Source organism: Camelus bactrianus, chromosome 12 (assembly GCF_048773025.1).
Source record: "Camelus bactrianus isolate YW-2024 breed Bactrian camel chromosome 12, ASM4877302v1, whole genome shotgun sequence".
In the NCBI taxonomy this organism is placed as follows: Eukaryota; Metazoa; Chordata; class Mammalia; order Artiodactyla; family Camelidae; genus Camelus; species Camelus bactrianus.
In genome coordinates, this window is record NC_133550.1 from 23,202,998 (window position 1) to 23,220,483 (window position 17,486).

The 17,486-nt window shown below is 35.9% G+C and overlaps 1 protein-coding gene across 5 annotated transcripts in view; it reads right to left on the reverse strand.

Moving 5' to 3' along the window:
* CNTN1 (contactin 1) overlaps positions 1 to 17,186 on the reverse strand; it is a 286,623-nt gene extending 269,437 nt beyond the window's left edge. For 4 of the 5 annotated variants that reach the window (XM_045507046.2, XM_045507047.2, XM_010970535.3 and 1 more), the window contains exon 1: positions 17,010 to 17,179. The gene's annotated coding sequence lies outside the window, so the exon portion shown is untranslated. Of the gene's footprint in view, positions 1 to 17,009 lie in introns of all 5 variants that reach the window. The other variant, XM_045507048.2, reaches the window with a different exon arrangement.
* Positions 17,187 to 17,486: the final 300 nt, after the last annotated feature.

A 17,486-nucleotide genomic window follows, 5' to 3' on the forward strand; every position in this document is an offset into this window, starting at 1 on the left:
TCCTCTTCCATTATGATGAATTGGAAGAATGGAAGAAGAATTTTCTGTAGCTGAGATTATATTTAGAAATGATAGGCTAGTAATTCTGGAAAAGACAAGAGAAAAAAACGAAAAATTTTTAAGTAGCTAGGAAAGTTAGTAGGAAAACAACTGAAAAGTTTGAAGGCAGGGGAAAATTCGGGAGTTATTAAGAAGAGATTGGAATTTCTGGGGAGGAAGCACAAGAGTATGAGAGCAAATTTTCTCTCATGTTGTGGAAATCTGAGACCAGGATAAAAGTAGAGGGATCGGAATTAGGAAAAAGAAGAGGCCCCTCCTCTCTCATAGGTTTAAGTGATTGCAGTGGAGCTAAAGGCATGTTGAGTGAAGCAAAATTTAATTAAAGCATCCCACTTCCCAGTGATATTTTTAGTAGCATAAATATTAATGTCATCTTCCAGAATGTGTTCCAGAAGAGTTGTGGAGGAAGGCTGGATTTAAAATTCAAAAACAGAAGTAACTAGCTTAAATGTGAATTAGACTAAGAAATCTAAAAAGATAATTAAATCATTGCTGGGTCCGGGAAGATTATGTCCTTACTACAATATAACAAAAATCCAAAAGAAATTTCTTTTTTCTGCAATATTCTTCTTAGAATAGAAGAATTGCTTTCTTCATAGAAAGCAATATGAATAAACATTATTTGTGGTAAGATTTGCAACATGCTCAGTTGGTTCTAAAGAAATATTTTAATTTACTAGCAGTCATGACACTCATCTCTACCATGTTAGATCAGACAGTATCCAGGGGAACATCTTCAGCACACTGTCAGAAACCAATATGTATTGGAAAATGTGAATGAAAAACCTTAGTGATAAGAATTTTGATTTCCAAAATAAAAGCATAGCCATGAGTAATATACCATATTTTCTCTCAAATATAAAACCAAATAAACAGAAGAAAAATATAACTTCTGTGAACGAAAAATACTGCAAACCATATCAGTAAACAAAGAATGCTTAAGCCACCAAGTCATCAGAGGCTGCCACCACCCCCCAGTGAAGACAAGCCTGCAGCCCAGCCTCTGCAGCCACTCACAATGGTGCACCCTGAGGGGACTCAGAATAAGAAAGGCAGGAAACTGGCCCTAGGTAGCTGGGTGCTTGTCAAAGGAATGAATTCAATGAGCCCAAATGTTTGCTTCCTCCCATACATAGAAAAGCGCTAAATTCTTTAACTCAAGATGCCCGGTTTTCTTTAGAGAGCAAGTATTCTTTTATTGTTCCAACTACCTGGTCTTTGTTGTAAAGCTCCTATATATCCTAGCTCCTCCCCTACCTCTTCGGAGCAGTCCCTCAGAGCGATCTGAGAGGCTGTCATCCCGGCTCCAGTCTTCCCACCAAATAAAACATAACTCTCAACTTTTAGGCTGTGTATTTATTTTAGTCGATACGTCAAATTAGACTCAAAATTCTAGTAGATAATACAATCTGCATTGGAGAAAATTACCTAGGAATAAAAAGCCACTAGAAGAGTTAATGTTATAAAATAATGCATCCATTTTGTTAATATGTACGTAAGAATTAGAGCAAGTTATCCTTGATCTTTGCTCTGAGTTGGCAAATCAAATATTCATTCTTCTCAACCATCTTCAGAATCTAGTATGCTACAGAAATCTTATTTTAATATTCTTAGTAATCCAGAAACTATCCCTTGAAAGGTCACCCAGGAAACTGAAGAGTCCAAAATATTGTTCTCTCTTCACATTTCCCTGCTCCTTCACCAATAAAACACCTATTTTTGGAGACAAATTAGTCACCCATGATTAGACATCAAAAAATATGTATGGCCAAACACAAAAGAAGACACAAAGATAACATGATTTTATGCACTGAAATAGCATAGAATTTAACATGGAAAAAAAAGTACACCCTGATTGGCTCGTGATGTTTTTAGAAAGTCATCTTTTGATAGCAAACAAAAAAAGTATGTAAAAAAAGAGAGAGGACAAGAGAAAAACAGTGAACAGAGTGATTAAAAAAAAGGAATGGCTCTGGTGTCATAGTGATCCTAGTATTTCAAAGAAGTCCTTTAGGCTTAATATGAGCAGTGGGGGGTGGGGTGGTGTTTATACATATATATTATTGGGATATAGGCATTAGATCTTTCTAGATTAGAAATGCAGACTCCTGGATCATATTCCAGGTCTACTGAACCAAGCTCTGTATGATGGAGGTCAGGATTCCTCATTTTTAACAAATAATCTCAGGTAATTTTTACGAACGATAAAGTCTGAGAACCGCCGTCTTTTAGAACATCAGTTGTAGAACATTTGTATGACTATAAATTGAATCTACAAATATGGAGAAAGTAGAGCAGGAACTTGCTAATAGGTTGATGGTTTCTCTCTGACATTTTCAGAACACAGAATATTATTACAAAGAACATTTCTAAAATATTTACTTGTTTATCAATAACAACAACAACAAAAAAAAGAATGAAAAGACAGACATGGAAAGTTGAGTATCCCTAAGTGTGAGGCAATGTTCTAGGCACTGAGGATTAAAAAAAACCTGATAAGACATTTACATTCTAGTACAGAAAGGCAGACATAGTTATAAGCATGAATAATAAGGGATAATGATAGAGGTTTGTAAGGGTTACCTGGTGGGAACATAAACAAGGGAGATACCAATCTAACTGGGAAAAGTCAGGCTAGGAAAAGCTTGTTGAATGAGGTGGTACAGAGTGATCTTTAAAGATGAGCAGATGCTTGACAGATAAACAAAGCAGACACAAGCAAAACTTTCTATCTCATTGAAGCATCAAAGATACTTTTAAGAAATAAATGTTGCTTTTGCTCAAGATTCTGTCCGAAGTTCATTACGAAAGAAACCTTCAGGAAAACTATGATCTGACATAATTGAAATAATTTTTCATTACTAGACATCTTCCACAGCATTTGCTCCATCTCAAACAGGAGCAAGTTTAGAATATACGAACAGATAAACAAATGTAAGCTGAATAGAAGATCCATGGCAATAATGTGGCAGAGAGAATAAATCAGGATTCAAATGGTAGTATCAAGTCAAAGGACATTGAAAGCAATTGTAAAGGAAAATATCCTCTGGCTGAAACAAAATTCTCTTGGGGAAAGGCTGACCTAAATTTTAATTCTTTAATGAATCAAGAACTAGCTTTGAAAAGTACACATGTTTTCAGACAATCGAAAATGGCCAGTAGTGTTAATATACTTCAGCATAACACTTCCCTGAACAGCAATAGCACTAAAAGGAGACAGAAAGTGAAGAAATAAATAAATTTTGCACACTTTCTATAGATCAGTTATTTGTTGTGACTTCTCAATCTATAATTTCAGCAGAGTATCAGAAAATATGGAAATTTTTATTGCAAGTGTAAGCTTTTCACATGCTGAAGAGTGATACTTTGAGCACATTTTACTATGACTAATAAAATAATTTAGACCAGTAGTAATGGCAATTTTTCCTCTTTACAATGGTCACTTTGCCACAGTAAAAATAAATAAGAAAAATTTCTCAGTCTGGTGATGTCAGACATGGGAAGCATTTTACAAAAACCTTCTGTTTCAAATACCTCTAAAAATCTCAGTCCTGCTGGACAATGTTTTTAGTGATTCAGTCACGTTATAAATGACAGTTTTATATGCCCCTATAACAAATACAATTGTATGCAAACAGGAAACCGAGTATGTTTATAAAACAGGCCCGGTGGTGTTCTCAGCCATGGCTGGAGATGACATGCAAAGTCCAGTGAACTTCTATGAATTTCTGTGGATGTCTATGGTTTTTAAAAACATATGTGTGTCTTAGCAAAAATCTAATCATCAAAGAAGCTATGAAAAAGATTGAGATGAAAATATATATTTAATTGCCTTTCCTTCATCAATCCAAGTTTTCATAATATACTAATAGCAAAATAAGTCAAAGTGAAGTTATTATTAGTTTTTTTTTTAAAGAGATGATGTGGAGAGTAGAGGCCTGCCAATTTTGTAGCAATATTTCTTATCAAGAATTAGCTAGACAGGCTGCTTCAAATCTAGTTAATTTCCTTAACATTTTTGAAATTATAAAGTACTCTCATCCCTATTATCTTTACTTTTCTTCATTAAATTCTCAGAAAACATTTTAAAACATCTGATTACATCCCTGCCTTACTTGGAACCACTGCTTCTAGGGTAAAATACGGTCTTGACCTAATGCTTGAAGAGAACATTCTTGATCTACTATTTTCTCCTCCTTGGCCATGTGTCTTGCTACGTTATTGTGTATACTCCTTCATAGATTTCTTTCAGTTACTTGAACCAGTCATGCTCTGCTCAATGTCCCTGTCACACCACGTTCACTTAACATGTTGATTCTCCTTGTATTAAAGCATTCATTTCAGTTTGGGGTTAATCTTTTTATCTGTTTTCCCCACGTGGCTTAGAAGCCTCTTGAAGGCAGGAAAAAGTCTGACTGACTCATTACTATGATGCCTACCACATAGGGGATGTGCATTTCTGTTCTCTCTCCCTCCCTCCCTCCTTCCCTGCTTCTCACCAAATTAAATATATTATATATATTTAATATCTAATAAATTCAATATGTAATGAATGAAGGAGAAAAAAGAAGTATTCGCCACATTATTTCTTTCCATTTCCAGCAGAAGGACCTACTTCATAGAAGGTTTATGGGAGGCAGCTCCTTATTCAAGTCTAGAAACTGTTCTCCTTGAAAAACAAGCAACTTTGAGAGGGTCACAATTTGGCAAGTGAGAGAGAGAAGGTCCTGTCTAACTAGCTTGATCATCCAAATCAAACCTGGATAATAATCGGGTGACAGACATTATAGAAAACTTACTTTCATATCTATTTCCCCCAGTTTAGGAAACAAAGCCACTCAGAGTTAAAGCAGTTGAATAGATTTCCCTGAAATATTTATCTACATAGTGTCAGAATTTAGATTTAAATCTGTATCTGTTGAACAGCTAGTATTATACTCTTTCCTGCATGAGCCAACACAGCTATATATTATATTAAACATCTAAAATAACAAACAATGAGAGCAGGGGAGTTTTTAAGTAACTTGAATTTTATAAAAACTTAGTCTAACAAATTTAATTGAAATCTTTTACAATTCCAGTAATAACTGAAATCGTTTTATGTATAAAATAAAATTATAGGCCAATAATAAATTTTATGTTGTATGTGTCATCAGTGCAAATTTATGCTTCATTTGTATTATTTCTTTAGTAATAATATAAATGTAAAAAAATTGGTTTGAGAAGGAAAAAATCTCAAGTATTTGAATAGTTCTGGGAAGGATATGCAAGAGCAAACATTCTTAGGATTTTGTTACTAGGATTATAGTAGGATTACTAGGATTATAAATTGCTACAAACTGTTCCAAGGCCAATTTGGAAATACTGATGGTCCATAAAAGATTTATCTCTTTGCTAGCAATTTCACTCTGGAAACGTATCTTAGAAAAATATTCTCGAAAATGCACAAACCAACATGTAGAATAAAGTTCTTGAGGCATTCCTTTTTTAAAAAAAAAAAATCAGAAATAATCCAAAAATCCAATAAGGGGAATATAAATAAACTGCATTCCATGTAAAGGGATATTATGCAAATACTAAAAAGGATATGTTAGCACTATAATGTGTGAAAATAGAAGTTGGCCAAGATTAAAAAAAAGTGACAGAACATTATATATAGTATGCTTCATTTTGTTAGTAGTGACCATATATTTAAAACTATATTCTATGTATAAAAATCTTTTAAAAATGTATACAAAATGTTAATAGTAGTCAGCTGTGTCAGTAGATTTAAATGAATGAAAAGAGTTATCACTGAGAGGAGGGTATAGCTCAGTGGTAGAGCACATGCCTAGCATACTGGCTCAATTCCCAGCACCTCCATTAAAAAAAAAAAAAAAAAAAAAAACTAACTAAAAAAAAGAGAGTTATCATTAAAAATCTTATACATGGTAAAAAGATAGTATGAAATTATTTTGAAAAACAATTTCCAATATATTTGAGAAGTCCAATGAGCAAATTCCTAGAAAAATACAACTTACAAAATAATAAATAATCTTTAGGAAATATAGACTCATACACATAAAGTAACTGAATTTTTTATTTAAAATATTACCACAAAAATAAATCATAGAGTCAAATGGCTTCACTAGTCAATTCTACAAGAAATTAAAATGCATCATCCACAAACTCTTACTAAAATAAAAAGAGAGAATGTATCCCAACTCAGTTCACGAGTCTAACCAACACTAAATTTGACACCAATATTATTACAAAAATCAAAATACATAACTGAAAAAAATCCTAAATAAAACAATATCAACCCTAATCCAGTAATATACATAATGAGTAATAAATACACCAGGAACAAGTTAAATTTATTCCGAGGATTCTAGTTTAACATTCGAAAATCAATCAATATAATTTGTTCCATTAATTAACATAAAAGGAAAATCATATGATCATCAGAATAAATTTAAAATTATTAAAAATATTTTTAATCTTAACAAATAGAAATGGGAGGGAACCTCCTTAACCTGATAAAGGTTATCTATAAAAAATCTAATACTTAAGGGGTGAAATTTTGAGAAATTTTCTTATGACTCAGGAGTGAGTCAATTAACGCCATTTCTATTCAACATGATACTAAAGATCCTAGCCAGCACAACAAAACGTTATCTTAATAAGTTATAAAGAATGGATAAGAAGAAGTAAACTCATTGTTCTCAAATGATAAAAGTAAAAAGAATCAAAGGGGGATGGATATAGCTTAGTGGTAGAGTGCATGCTTAGCATGCATGAGGTCCTGGGTTCAATACCCAGTACCTCCATTTAAATAAATGAATAAATAAATAAAAATTTTTAAAAAGCATCAACAGAGAAATTATTAATATTGATAAGTGAGTTTTGCAAGTTTATAAAAGGTCAACATAAAAATATGAATTATATTTCTTTTTATTATGAACAAATGGTTAGAAACTGAAATTTAAAATCTTAGTGCTTACAATAACATAAAAAATCAAATACCCAGGATTAAATCTTAACAAAAGATGTGTAAGATTTTCACACTGGAAACTTTAAACAATTTTTAGAGAAATTTTAAAAGACCAAAAGAATATAGGCCATGATTATAAATGAAAAGACTCAAATTTTTAAACATGTTAATTATCCTCAAATTGATGTACAGACTCAATGCCATTCTAATCAAATTCCAACAAGAATTGAAATTAAGAAGCTGACTTTGAAATTTATTAAACAAGGCAAAGACTCCATAATAGGACAATCTTAAAGAATAGCCAAGCTAGAAGACCTAATCAAGCCAATATTAAGATATATTTTAGATTTACAGTAATTAAGATTGAGCATGGGCACAAAGACAAATAAACCAAGTGAAACAAAAGAGAAAGTCCAAAAACAGATCTTCCTTTCCATGGACCTTAATTTATGATACAGGTAGGACTGTCAAACAGTAGAGAAAGGACAGTCTTTTCAATATATGTACCCGGATCAATTTTATATCTATATAAGTGAAAAAAAAAAAAACAAAAACAAAACTCAGGCCACACACAAAAACCAATTTAGATGAAATGTAAAACAATATAGTGTCTATAACACAACACGGAAAAAAATATTTCCATGACTTGTAATAAGGGAAGGTTATTAAACAAAACACCAAATATACTATGGACTACGCTAAAGCTAAGAACATCTATTAATAAAAGATAACATTAAGAGAGTGATAGGGCAGACCACAGAGTAGGAGAAGATATGTGCAAATATTTCCTAAGGGCTCAGATTCAGAGCGTAAAAGGAATCTCCAAGGAAATCAGTAAGTAAAAGACAGACAACTCAATAGTAAGTCTTACAAATGGCACCCCAAAACAGCATATTTAAATGGCCAAAACGTATATAAAAAAGGTGTTCAATTGCTTATTAATGAAAAAAATGCAAATTAAAACCATAATTTAGACCTCCACCTACACACATTGTCACCTACAAGAACAGTACAAGTTAAAAAGGCAAGGCAAAGCTAAGGAGGAACTTGAAATCTTACACACCACAGGCTGAAATGGAAATTGGTTTGGGGAAAAACTGGCAGTTTCTACCAAGCATTGGCCATTGGCTCAGCCATTTCAATCTTAGGTAGATCTTAACAGAAATGCATACATATATATATGCTACAAAACATATGTAAAATAATGAATGTTCATAAAACCATCACACAAAACGGGAAACAACCCAGATGTCCAACAAGTAATACAGACAGGTACATTTTTTGGAGTATTTTTACAACAGAATTCTATAAAACAACAAAAATGAATAATTATTACATCCAAAAACATGGGTATATGTCAACATAAAGGTTGAGCAAAAAAAAATGATGCAAAAAAGTTGCATCCTGTATGATTCTGTCTACATAAATTTTAAAAAACTGGCAAAATGTTTCTGTGGTCTTGAAGTTAGAATAGTGGTTACTCTGCGGGAAGAGCAAGGTGGTAACAGTTGGGAAAGTCTGAAAGAGGGGGTTTGGGGTGCTGATAAGATTGTTTATTCAGAACTGAGTGTTGATTTCATGGATATAAATACTTTGTTTTAATTCACTGAACTGACGCTTTTCTGTGCCCTTTTCCATGTTTCTGTTACTCTTTAATTTGAAAGGTTAAAAAAAAAAAGAGCAAAGAGCAACACAATGCTTTATTAAAAGTAGATGTCTCAGTTTCATCGTCATTCAACTTGTGCGTAAACCAAAATTTGTAAATAATTTTTTTGGAAAAAAAAATGAGTTAATTTTCAAGTACCAAAATAATATTTGCAACTCAAAAGAAAAATACAGTAAATCAACCCACTAGATTTTTTTTCAAAGATTTTCAATCAAAATATACTGCATTTAACATATAAAAAAGAAGATACAATGGGCATTTTCATCTGATATAAATCTCTATTATATTCAACAAGATAAAAAATATCATAGCAGGAAATCTTGCCTGTTACAGATAGCAAATTTGTAGTTTCAGTAACCATGACAATTAAATACAATCAGATTAGATGTCTTAGGATAGAATTACTACTATTTATGGTTTGTGATGTTAGGAAGCAGAATTAGGGCAGAAAGGCATAAAAACTTCTGAAACATACTTCAAAGTTAAAATAAGGAATCTAAATAAATATTTTAAAAATAGCACATCATTATTGCTGAATTTATGTTTGGGAAACTGCCCCATGTAAATCACTGTAGTGAAAGACCATTTTGTTTATCAGATATCCAAAAATAAAACATATATACATTGAGAAAGATTTAATCTTATGTGTTGATAGTAAATTTATTTGAGAATCTAAGGATAGATACTGGTCACCTAAGATGAAGGAAATTTTAACTGTGACCAACAAAATACTAAAACCAGGTATCACAGAGAGGCAGAGTAACACACTGATTAATCACTTATGCTTAAGAATTATTTAACTGGTTTAATATTTAAACTATTTAACCAGCTAGATGTGAATTCTAGATTCTCTGATCATTTGCTTTTTAATATATTTATTTTTCCTCATCTGTAAAATGGTAAGTATGATAAATAAAATCCATTTTGCTAGGTTTGGTTAAGTTATGAAATATCAAGGGCAACACACTTACAACAATTCCCAGCACAGAGTGACCACTCAGTAATGATTGTTGCTAATAACTGAAGTGCAATTATAGGGAAGACATTGTCTGCCCAAGCAAATAGAAAAATCAGTCTTATACCTCAGTATTTGTAATTTTTAAACTAGGTTAGATCAGAGATCTTGGTAAGTACTCATCTATTTTTCATAAAACTATTTTCAACACTTGTACTATTGTGGAAAGACATATTTGTCTTATCTGATTTTCCAAGATCATATAGCCTCCATATTAAGCCAAACTGAAAAGATGGATATTGCCTGTTTAATTAAGAATATCTAGAAAAAGCATTTTAAAATTCTAATAAAAAAATAAGGGAAAGGGCATTGTACTTGTCATCAGAAATAAAAATACACTCTGATTTTATACATATATATATACATATATATATAAAATATAATATATGGGGGGGTGTGTATTCTAAATGATCAATGAGTTAAATACAAGATTTTAAAACATGTCTAAAACAAAAATCATTGTCAGTAGGTTGCTTCTCTGGTTATTAAAAACCAAAGTGACAACGATATGTAACTATTAGTGTAATGAATTTTTACTGGATTGTTCAAGACTCTCAGTGGATTATGAATATCAAGACCAACGTCCTTGACCTGGACAGAAAGGTGGTCTGCGCCTCTCCGTGAGATGTTTTGGCTAGGCATAAGACACCAAACATGCAACTATGAACAAGATTACCTTATGCCTTGTCCAGATTTGCCACTAACATGATCTTAGGCAGATGACTTATTTCTCTGAACTTGTTTCCTTATCTTTAAGTGTGTATAATCAGACCTTTCAATCTAACTTTCAGAATTGTTGCAAAGGAACAAAGGAGATACTGCACATAACCATGCTTTGTAAACTTCTGGAGACCACACCAATGAAAGACTTTTTATTAAATGAAGAGAAAGGGGATTCATTTCACCAGTATTTAGTTCCAACACAGCTGAACTTACATATCTACATTATCCAAGTAACTATACAGGTCTTCTTCCTTCTAAAATGTAGAATTATTTAAAAGAGTTACCTACTAGTCTAGCATTTGGGAATTATTCAATGAGCCAGGCATGCCTTTTCATTGCAAATTGCTTATTAAGGGGCTTTTTAAACTATATTGTTATATAAGTCAACAAAACCAGGAAGTTAAACCTTGAAAAATTATGAAGATTGACATAGTTCTAGTTTCATTTGTAGGTTTCCAAGGCAGAGCTATAAATCCTTAATTTGTTGAAATCTTTAAAAAAAAAATTAGTCTTAACCTTCTTTTATCCATTCCTTCAGAAAATATTTATTGAGTATCAACTATATGTGAAGGTCTTCATTGGGCATAAAGAGGAATAAGGCATTGTTTCTGTCCTCAAGGGCTAACAATGGGGGTAACAGGCAAATAAACAATCACTTACAACATAATATACAAGTTGTTATGAAAGCAATGAATAAGGAGTCAAAACTCAGCCTACACGTTCAGGGAAGTCCTCCTAGAGATGGTGGCAGCTAACCAGAGCCTTAAGAGGTGAGGCCGATCAACTACAGGGCAGACAAGGAGATAAGTCATTATCTGGCAGAAAATAGAGTACGGAGAGGACGTGAAGTTTGGAAAAAGAGAGAAAAACCATGATGGATAAGGGGAATTGCAAACCGTTTATATGACTGGCATGGTGGGAGACTGAGGATGGAAGAGACTGGAATAAATGAGAAAATAAATCTAGAGCTGTAAACAGGGACCATTTAATAAAGGACTTCAAGGACAATGTCAAGGACTTAAGACATCTTGTTATTTAAAAAAAAAGAGAGAGAAAGAGAAAGCTCCATCGAAAATTTTCAGCAGAGGAGGCACTGATGAGAATGGTTTTAGAAGATAACTTTGATTATAATGTAGAGAGTGTTCTCAAGATGACTACGAGAGAGGGACACTGACCTCTGAATATTCTCATTTCCAACCCAGGAAACAAAGGCTTAAAGAAATTAAGTAATTTGCCCCAAATCACACAGTTTATAACTGGTGGAGCTTGTTTTTCATGCAAAACTGCGTAACCCCAAAAGACGTGCTCTTAAGGGCTGTGGAAACTGCTTCTTATTAAAAGAAACAAACGCAACAAACCCTAAGCATTTAGAGAATAGTAACAAATAAAACGGTGCAGAAAAAGCCATGACACAGTCAGGTCTACATCATCAAAATCAAGTACAGGGGTGAGCAATTATCCAGTGAATTAAGGACCATCTGGATAATCCTGGCAAAAGCAGATTTAGTGCCTGAGTCATTCAGATAATTGTGCAAACAATGTGCCCCGCTCTAGCTGAGTAACCTGGTCATTAATATCTTCCATAGTACATTTTGCCCTGTGGCACTTTTGAAATGGACAATAGCAGCTCAGAAAGAATTAAGGTACTATTCCCTTCATGGGAAAGCCACGGAAATAATAACGGGGTCTCAACAGACTGAGAGTGTATTTTATATGTCGTCAGGAGCCATTCCACATAGAGATACATGATACATATAAGCCAAATCCCACTTCAAAGGTGGAAAGAAGTTCAGTAATAACCCCTTCAAATGCATGTCTTTATATTCAATTCTTTGTCAGCAAGAAGTTTTCTGAGCATTTAAGCAATGGGAGATTTTACTGCAAGTAGATTTATAGATTCAAGTACAGCAAGGTTACACATTTCTGTAAGTCCAAACACATAAAAAATAAAAGGCAAAAAACAAGGTGAGGAAAATTTTCACAGTATACAGCAGAGTCCTTGTTATATGAAAAAAAGTATGAATATTCTAATAAAGAAACAGTCGAATGAAATCCACAAATTAAGAAACCCAAAGTGCAGGTAAACAGTTTTGAGAGATGAAAATATTTCTCAAACTCATCCAAGATCATAGAAACACAACTCAAAGAGCAACTAGATACATAATTTCTACTATCAAAACAGTCACAATTGTTTTAACCACAATACCAAGTGTTAATGAGAATACTGCCAAATCAGTTTATACTGAGTATCAATTTGCAGACAAATTTTTTGGCCCGGGCAATTTGGCTATAAGCATTAGAAGTCTGGAAATATTATACGTTTGCTCCAGTAAATAAGTTATTGTAAGGAAATGGTCAGAAGGGTAAAGATTAATGTATATTTATGTTCATTTCAATGAGCATGAAAAACTGGAAGTTATCTAATGACTCTATATAAAAGAGTATTTGGCAGCCATAAATACTACGGTTAGTACGAATATTAAATGAAATGCATGAATATTTATGGTATGATGTTAAGTGAGAAGAAAGCTGAATGCCAAAATGAATATTCACTCTAATTTCAAATCTGTAAATTTAAAATACTTATGCATATTTATAGAAATAAAGCTAGAAGGTTGAGAGTGAATCTTTGTGCATGATGAAATTATCTTTTATTTCCAGTTTTTCTTGAATGATCCTGGATTTCCTTATAATCATAAAAATGTTATTTAAATGTAATAGTAAAAGGATATACTTTCAAATACAATTATACACAATAAGTCATTCAGACAACCACAGTGATATAATGTCCCATCCTTCACCTGCTACATTTCCAAGTTCACACAACTGGTAAGTCCTTTTCTCAGGATTTGAACCCAAGTATTTTTGCTCCAAAGTCTGTGATCTTTAAGATACAAAGTAAAGCACAGTGAAAGTTTCAAAGCAGAGTCAAATCAATAAGGGACATTAAAAATGCATTATACCAATAATAAAATGTGTCACCTTATATTAAAGCAGAGGAACTCTACACTGGGAGATTTGATAACTGTACTAATGGAGGCATGCGATGACAGATGAAACTGGTGTTAAGGAAAACAGAAAGATATACATTAGGTTGAGAACAGAAATTAGTAAATTAGTTACTGAATAGATGGTTGGCATTTGGAGGTAAAGAAAAGGAGGTCTAAAAAAAAAAAACTGATGGCAAATCAGAAAAGTCTAGAAAATTGCAGCATCCTTTGCTAAAAGCCAGTTTAAGGTGATGACTATTGATGGGGGAAAAGCAAGAAAAGGGTTTTCACTACATACATTATCATCGCTGTTAACGGTACATTGACTACTAATAGCTATTGTTTATGAGTGATTACTAAGGACCAATACCAATTTCAAATGTGTTACATGCATTATCTCATTTAATACTCAAAAAGTATGCCAGAAAGAAACTCTGAGGTCAGTGCTATTTTAATTTCTAATTGACTTACTGAGACTCACGTATCTGCTGAATAATATATAAATATTAACACATCTAGGCTTCTTCCAAAGCCTGTGATCTTCGCCACCACAATAGTATGTGGAAATGACTAATGGACAAGAGATTAGGAATGGAAATGCAAAAGGAGAATTCTATTTCCAATAAAACTGTGACCAATTTGGGGGATTAGTTTGAAAGCCAGGAGCAGGAAGAGGAGATAAGAGGGCCACAAAGAAAGATGGGTCATAAAAAGTAAGAGAATATTTATGACATCATGTTACTGTGATACCAAGAAGTAAAATTTCAAGAGGGTGATGAGCAATATGGAAAATGGCAGATCAAAGGGAAGAAAAAGGAACAATACAGCTGTAAAAGGAAACAAACATTAGACTTGAAGAAGAGCTTACTGATAAAGAGGAGGGGTTCTTGGTATGACACAGACCATGGCCAATTCAATATCAGACATACAAGTAATGGTTATGCAACAAAATAAGACTGAGTGTCTGAATAACTGGATAACCTTGGCCTTTACTGTTAGTGGTATCAATATTGATCATATTTTGTCACCAGAACCAAAAACCACGGGAGACTGAAGAAATGGATGGATCTTGATTTCTTATAAAAAGGCACGTAGCATGGCATGTTTTGTGGAGAAATATGGATTGCCTATCTTTCAATCTGGCTTCGAGGGGAAGAAGGTATGAGAGAATATATCGTATAACTTGTACATAGTCATAACCCCTACTGGAAAAGAGAATCATTCTGTGAAAGGATGTAGAAGAACCTCAAGTCGTCCATTCCTCCTCATGGGGAGATAAAAGAGCCAAAAAGAGCCAAGTTTCCAAAAGTAGTTCCCAAAACATAGCCTTCTATCAGTAAATAGATTACCCAGCATCATTGCTGCATTCATCCAAACAATTCCTTACGATGATCCTTCAATAAGAATCATTGAGCCTACTCAGAACTGTGCTCAGTGTGGTGTATACAAACGTATAAGTCATGATCTTTTTGTGCAAAGTACTTACTGCCTAATTAGAAGAAAAATCAGACATACACATAATGGTTAAGCAACAAAATAAGACTGAGTGTCAGAACAACGGAATAACCCTGACTTATACTGTTAGTGGTATCAATATTGATCAAATTTCATCATCAGAACCCAAAACCATGGGAAACTGAAGTATTCTATTGGAGGATTAATTGCATAGCAGGTTGTTGGAATATTAGGGTTGAAATAGTGGATTTGGGGAGAAATTCAAGCGAATTACTTGTCTTCGAAATCTTAGTTTTCTCATCTAAGAAAGTGGGAAGAGTATCATCAAGATTAAATAATTCCAGGCAATGGGGACAATAAATGCACATACGTCTATAAAAGAAAGTCCATGTAGTACAAATCGATATGATATAAAACAGCAACACAAGTTTAAATACCAGGTCCACAAGTAAAATATGTGCAAAGAAATACATCAGAATTACCTGCAAAGGTTCTAAAGATTCCTTAGTTCTATATCCTATAAAATAGGTGGATCCTTTCCCCCCAGATTCCCGAATGTTGCTAGCTGTAAGTTACTACCCAAACAAATCTACCACCAAGCAACCAAGGTACAGGCATAAGCAAACCATTAGGCTCTGATGCGTTTAATAAAATATCCCAGATATGATTCATATTTACTTGATGCGTGCTCTATCTCAGGTTCATGTGGACACTGTGAAGCTGAAAAACGCACGGAAATGCATAAAGATCAACTAGCACTCTAAGAATGTATTACAAAATAACATTTGGAAATATTGATCTGCGTGAGCATCACATAAATATTATTTAATGCAAGGTTTCCTCAGCCTGAGTCCATCCTCTCTGGCTTTTCCCCCAATGGAGAATCTGATTCCCTCTTTCGCCTCCCACTCAGTGCTTCCAGATTGCTTCAGAAGGCCAAGGCAGTCTGCTCAGCAGCAGGCAAACAGGGCTGGGTGTGCAGGAGCTATATATAGCTCCACCTTGGAGATGTGCACACACAAGTACGCGTGCAAATGCCCATGCTGGATGTGTCATGAATAAATGAGAAGAGGTTGCAGCTCCCCCTTCTCCCTCCTTCCCATCACCCGAATTTTTCAGGGATTTTCAAAGCAGGGTGTCATCAGTCCCTGAGAGTGATGCAGCGTCGCATTTCTCTGCAATTCTTCTGCTTACTGCTTCCAGCAATCTGACTCCGGCAGGAACCGGCACTAAGCCAGCACCTACTACCCAGATGCGGTCACCCAGGGAGGCTGACTTGCAGCCGCTGGGAGCCCATCCCGGCGCAATTACTTGACTCCCTGGGAATCCTCGCGGATAAGCCCATCTTTTAGAAACTAGGCGAGAAGGTGGTTTCCAATAGATTTACGCCAGGCTAGGAGAGAAGAGGCCAAGCCTTCCTCATCTCTCCCCACCTCCGACTGCCGCAGACAGGGGAGAAGGGCCCGCATCTCCCCAGTGAAGACATAATTAATGGGGAAATGTCCCGCGAGTTGCAGGGTTTTTCCCACTCCCTGCTCCCGAAGGGAGCTAGTTCTTAACCGAGGGGGCAGGGAACAGACAGGTCCCTCTTCCCCTCAGCGCGATCATTCCCAGTTTTCTCGGGGTTGTGCTAGAGTCTAGAGGAAGGCAGGAGAGGGGAAACCAGTGCATGCGGACAGGCTGGGAGGAGCAGAGGCTCTTCTGGGTTTGGGAAGACCCGCGGGCTCCCGGCTGTGACATGTCGGCTCCCGGAGACCCTCCCCTGCCAGGTCGACATGGCATCCCCTGGGCGAGTCGCCCGCGGCGGCGGCGGCCTCAGCCTCGGAGAGGAAAGTTGAAGAGACGGAGCGGGGAGCTCGGTCCCCTCCCCGAGGGCACCGCCGCCCTGCCCTGCCCTGCCTGTCAGCCCGGGCTCCGGCATCCCGTACCCCTCCTTCCCGGCACCCACACGCCCTGCACCCAGTCCTTCCCGCCGCACCCCCTGACGCGCGCTGCGGCGACCACAGGAGCTCTGGGGGTGACGAGGGCGAGGCGGGGCTCGGGGAAGGGGGAGGGAGGCGAAGGCAGCAGAAAAATACGCATTCTTTATTCTGTCTGCAAAGAAGGGGGAAATGTCCTGCTTCCTACCTGTTCCCCGCTCCTGCTCGCCTCGGCGCGGCACGGCTGGACCATAACCTACAGGTTTTCCACTTCCGCTGCAAACACCTGGGAGCGCATCTCCCCACCCGGCGCCCCTCCTCGCCTCGGCGGAGCCCACCCAGGCTGCCTGACAGCAGAAGCCGGGCCTTTTAGAGCGGTTATTGGGTCCGCGGGGAAAGCGGGGCGGGCGCCAGAGAGAAACCCACGCCTCTGATTGGACAAGCGGGATGTCACTCTCACTTCAGGATCAGGGCTCGCTGCGGATCCGGGTAGCGGCTAGACCCAACCGCAAAGGGTTTCTGCAGTCCCTGGAACCAAACCCTGCTGCCACCGGATCAATGACCCCAGGAAGGGGGAAAGTGATTTGAGGACCTGTCATTTAAGACCCCCAAGAGGAAGGGAGGGACCAGGCAGAACCAGACACCCAGCACTTTCCAGAGCTTCCTTGAAAGGACCATCTGCTCT